Raw genomic sequence first — 6,694 nt, forward strand, 5'->3', positions numbered from 1 at the left:
GAAAATATCCACAAAACGTGCATACCTTACAATTCCTAAACCAACCTAACCTTACCATCACCGAAGTCAGAGAATTCGACATTGCCAAAATATCCACAAAAAGTTCTTATCATACCAAACCTCACCCATCTGAACCTAACCATCACCGAAATCAAAGAAATGGACATTAATAAAATATCCACAAAACGTGCTTACCTCACAATACCTAACCCAACCTAACCTAACCATCACCGAAGTCAGAGAATTCGACATTGCCAAAATATCCACAAAAAGATCTTATCCTACCAAACTTCACCCATCTGAACCTAACAATCACCAATATCAAAGAATTGGACATTGCAAAAACATCCACAAAACGTGCTTACCTCACAATACCTAACCCAACCTAACCTAACCATCACCGAAGTCAGAGAATTCGACATTGCCAAAATATCCACAAAAAGTTCTTATCCTACCAAACCTCACCCATCTGAACCTAACCATCACCGAAATCAAAGAATTGGACATTAATAAAATATCCACAAAACGTGCTTACCTCACAATACCTAACCCAACCTAACCTAACTATCACCGAAGTCAGAGAATTCAACATTGCCAAAATATCCACAAAAAGTTCTTATCCTACCAAACCTCACCCATCTGAACCTAACCATCACCGAAATCAAAGAATTGGACATTAATTAAATATCCACAAAACGTGCTTACCTCACAATACCTAACCCAACCAAACCTAACCATCACCGAAGTAAGAGAATTCGACATTGCCAAAATATCCACAAAAAGTTCTTATCCTACCAAACCTCACCCATCTGAACCTAACCATCACCGAAATCAAAGAATTGGACATTAATAAAATATCCACAAAACGTGCTTACCTCACAATACCTAGCCCAACCTAACCTTACTATCACCGAAGTCAGAGAATTCGACATTGCCAAAATATCCACAAAAAGTTCTTATCCTACCAAACCTCACCCATCTGAACCTAACCATCACCGAAATCAAAGAATTGGACATTGCCAAAATATCCACAAAACGTGCTTACCTCACAATACCTAACCCAACCTAACCTCACCATCACCGAAGTCAGAGAATTCGACATTGCCAAAATATCCACAAAAAGTTCTTATCCTACCAAACCTCACCCATCTGAACCTAACCATCACCGAAATCAAAGAAATGGACATTGCGAAAATATCCACAAAACGTCCTTACCACACAATACCTAACCCAACGTTACCTAACCATCACCGAAGTCAGAGAATTCGACATTGCCAAAATATCCACAAAAAGTTCTCATCATACCAAACCTCACCCATCTGAACCTAACCAGCACCGAAATCAAAGAATTGGACATTGATTAATAATCCACAAAACGTTTTTACCTCATAATACCTAACCCAACCTAACCTAACCATCACCGAAGTCAGAGAATTCGACATTGCCAAAATATCCACAAAAAGTTCTTATCATACCAAACCTCACCCATCTGAACCTAACCATCACCGAAATCAAAGAATTGGACATTAATAAAATATCCACAAAACGTGCTTACCTCACAATACCTAACCCAACCAAACCTAACCATCACCGAAGTAAGAGAATTCGACATTGCCAAAATATCCACAAAAAGTTCTTATCCTACCAAACCTCACCCATCTGAACCTAACCATCACCGAAATCAAAGAATTGGACATTAATAAAATATCCACAAAACGTGCCTTCCTCACAATACCTAACCCAACCAAACCTAACCATCACCGAAGTAAGAGAATTCGACATTGCCAAAATATCCACAAAAAGTTCTTATCCTACCAAACCTCACCCATCTGAACCTAACCATCACCGAAATCAAAGAATTGGACATTAATAAAATATCCACAAAACGTGCTTACCTCACAATACCTAGCCCAACCTAACCTTACTATCACCGAAGTCAGAGAATTCGACATTGCCAAAATATCCACAAAAAGTTCTTATCCTACCAAACCTCACCCATCTGAACCTAACCATCACCGAAATCAAAGAATTGGACATTGCCAAAATATCCACAAAACGTGCTTACCTCACAATACCTAACCCAACCTAACCTAACCGTCACCGAAGTCAGAGAATTCGACATTGCCAAAATATCCACAAAAAGTTCTTATCCTACCAAACCTCACCCATCTGAACCTAACCATCACCAAAATCAAAGAATTGGACATTAATAAAATATCCACAAAACGTGCTTACCTCACAATACCTAACCCAACCTAACCTAACTATCCTTGAAGTCAGAGAATTGGACATTGCCAAAATATCCACAAAAAGTTCTTATCCTACCAAACCTCACCCATCTGAACCAAACCATCACCGAAATCAAAGAATAAGGCATTGCCAAAATATCCACAAAACGTGCTTACCTCACAATACCTAACCCAACCTAACCTAACCATCACCGAAGTCAAAGAATTCGACATTACCAAATTATCCACAAAAAGTTCTTATCCTACCAAACCTCACCCATCTGAACCTAACCATCACCGAAATCAAAGAATTGGACATTGCGAAAATATCCACAAAACGTGCATACCTTACAATACCTAAACCAACCTAACCTAACCATCACCGAAGTCAGAGAATTCGACATTGCCAAAATATCCACAAAAAGTTCTTATCCTACCAAACCTCACCCATCTGAACCTAACCATCACCGAAATCAAAGAATTAAGCATTGCCAAAATATCCACAAAACGTGCTTACCTCACAATACCTAACCCAACCTAACCTTACCATCACCGAAGTCAGAGAATTCGACATTGCCAAAATATCCACAAAAAGTTCTTATCCTACCAAACCTCACTTATCTGAACCTAACCATCACCGAAATCAAAGAATTGGACAATGATAAAATATCCACAAAACGTGCTTACCTCACAATACCTAACCCAACCTACCCTAACCATCACCGAAGTAAGAGAATTCGACATTGCCAAAATATCCACAAAAAGTTCTTATCCTACCAAACCTCACCCATCTGAACCTAACCATCACCGAAATCAAAGAATTGGACATTAATAAAATATCCACAAAACGTGTTTACCTCACAATACCTAGCCCAACCTACCTAACTATCACCGAAGTCAGAGAATTCGACATTGCCAAAATATCCACAAAAAGTTCTTATCCTACCAAACCTCACCCATCTGAACCTAACCATCACCGAAATCAAAGAATTAGACATTGCCAAAATATCCAAAAAACGTGCTTACCTCACAATACCTAACCCAACCTAACCTCACCATCACCGAAGTCAGAGAATTCGACATTGCCAAAATATCCACAAAAAGTTCTTATCCTACCAAACCTCACCCATCTGAACCTAACCATCACCGAAATCAAAGAATTGGACATTAATAAAATATCCACAAAACGTGCTTACCTCACAATACCTAACCCAACCAAACCTAACCATCACCGAAGTAAGAGAATTCGACATTGCCAAAATATCCACAAAAAGTTCTTATCCTACCAAACCTCACCCATCTGAACCTAACCATCACCGAAATCAAAGAATTGGACATTAATTAAATATCCACAAAACGTGCTTACCTCACAATACCTAGCCCAACCTAACCTAACTATCACCGAAGTCAGAGAATTCGACATTGCCAAAATATCCACAAAAAGTTCTTATCCTACCAAACCTCACCCATCTGAACCTAACCATCACCGAAATCAAAGAATTGGACATTGCCAAAATATCCACAAAACGTGCTTACCTCACAAAACCTAACCCAACCTAACCTCACCATCACTGAAGTCAGAGAATTCGACATTGCCAAAATATCCACAAAAAGTTCTTATCCTTCCAAACCTCACCCATCTGAACCTAACCATCACCGAAATCAAAGAATTGGACATTAATTAATAATCCACAAAACGTTTTTACCTCACAATACCTAACCCAACCTAACCAAACCATCACCGAAGTCAGAGAATTCGACATTGCCAAAATATCCACAAAAAGTTCTTATCATACCAAACCTCACCCATCTGAACCTAACCATCACCGAAATCAAAGAATTGGACATTAATAAAATATCCACAAAACGTGCTTACCTCACAATACCTAACCCAACCTAACCTAACTATCCTTGAAGTCAGAGAATTCGACATTGCCAAAATATCCACAAAAAGTTCTTATCCTACCAAACCTCACCCATCTGAACCAAACCATCACCGAAATCAAAGAATAAGGCATTGCCAAAATATCCACAAAACGTGCTTACCTCACAATACCTAACCCAACCTAACCTAACCATCACCGAAGTCAAAGAATTCGACATTACCAAATTATCCACAAAAAGTTCTTATCCTACCAAACCTCACCCATCTGAACCTAACCATCACCGAAATCAAAGAATTGGACATTGCGAAAATATCCACAAAACGTGCATACCTTACAATACCTAAACCAACCTAACCTAACCATCACCGAAGTCAGAGAATTCGACATTGCCAAAATATCCACAAAAAGTTCTTATCCTACCAAACCTCACCCATCTGAACCTAACAATCACCAATATCAAAGAACTGGACATTGCAAAAATATCCACAAAACGTGCTTACCTCACATTACCTAACCCAACCTAACCTAACCATCACCGAAGTCAGAGAATTCGACATTGCCAAAATATCCACAAAAAGTTCTTATCCTACCAAACCTTACCCATCTGAACCTAACCATCACCGAAATCGAAGAAATGGACATTGCCAAAATATCCACAAAACGTGCTTACCTCACTATACTTTATCCAACCTAACCTAACCATCACCGAAGTCAGAGAATTCGACATTGCCAAAATATCCACAAAAAGTTCTTATCCTACCAAACCTCACCCATCTGAACCTAACAATCACCAATATCAAAGAATTGGACATTGCAAAAATATCCACAAAACGTGCTTACCTCACATTACCTAACCCAACCTAACCTAACCATCACCGAAGTCAGAGAATTCGACATTGCCAAAATATCCACAAAAAGTTCTTATCCTACAAAACCTCACCCATCTGAACCTAACCATCACCGAAATCAAAGAATTGGACATTGATAAATAATCCACAAAACGTTTTTACCTCACAATACCTAACTCAACCTAACCTAACCATCACCGAAGTCAGAGAATTCGACATTGCCAAAATATCCACAAAAAGTTCTCATCATACCAAACCTCACCCATCTGAACCTAACCATCACCGAAATCAAAGAATTGGACATTAATTAATAATCCACAAAACGTTTTTACCTCACAATACCTAACCCAACCTAACCAAACCATCACCGAAGTCAGAGAATTCGACATTGCCAAAATATCCACAAAAAGTTCTTATCATACCAAACCTCACCCATCTGAACCTAACCATCACCGAAATCAAAGAATTGGACATTAATAAAATATCCACAAAACGTGCTTACCTCACAATACCTAACCCAACCTAACCTAACTATCCTTGAAGTCAGAGAATTCGACATTGCCAAAATATCCACAAAAAGTTCTTATCCTACCAAACCTCACCCATCTGAACCAAACCATCACCGAAATCAAAGAATAAGGCATTGCCAATATATCTACAAAACGTGCTTACCTCATAATACCTAACCCAACCTAACCTAACCATCACCGAAGTCAAAGAATTCGACATTACCAAATTATCCACAAAAAGTTCTTATCCTACCAAACCTCACCCATCTGAACCTAACCATCACCGAAATCAAAGAATTGGACATTGCGAAAATATCCAAAAAACGTGCATACCTTACAATACCTAAACCAACCTAACCTAACCATCACCGAAGTCAGAGAATTCGACATTGCCAAAATATCCATAAAAAGTTCTTATCCTACCAAACCTCACCCATCTGAACCTAACCATCACCGAAATCAAAGAATTGGACATTGCCAAAATATCCACAAAACGTGCTTACCTCACAATACCTAACCCAACCTAACCTCACCATCACCGAAGTCAGAGAATTCGACATTGCCAAAATATCCACAAAAAGTTCTTATCCTACCAAACCTCACCCATCTGAACCTAACCATCAGCGAAATCAAAGAATTGGACATTGCCAAAATATCCACAAAACGTGCTTACCTCACAATACCTAACCCAACCTAACCTTACCATCACTGAAGTCAGAGAATCCAACATTGCCAAAATATCCACAAAAAGTTCATACCCCACCAAACCTCACCCATCTGAACCTAACCATCACCGAAATCGAAGAAATGGACATTGCCAAAATATCCACAAAACGTGCTTACCTCACTATACTTTATCCAACCTAACCTAACCATCACCGAAGTTAGAGAATTCGACATTGCCAAAATATCCACAAAAAGTTCTTATCCTACCAAACCTTACCCATCTGAACTTAACCATCACCGAAATCAAAGAATTGGACATTAATAAAATATCCACAAAACGTGCTTACCTCACAATACCTAACCCAACCTAACCTAACCATCACCAAAGTCAGAGAATTCGACATTGCCAAAATATCCACAAAAAGTTCTTATCCTACCAAACTTCACCCATCTGAACCTAACAATCACCAATATCAAAGAATTAGACATTGCAAAAATATCCACAAAACGTGCTTACCTCACAATACCTAACCCAACTTAACCTAACCATCACCGAA

Source organism: Arctopsyche grandis, unplaced genomic scaffold, assembly GCF_051622035.1.
Source record: "Arctopsyche grandis isolate Sample6627 unplaced genomic scaffold, ASM5162203v2 HiC_scaffold_23, whole genome shotgun sequence".
NCBI classification, from domain to species: Eukaryota; Metazoa; Arthropoda; class Insecta; order Trichoptera; family Hydropsychidae; genus Arctopsyche; species Arctopsyche grandis.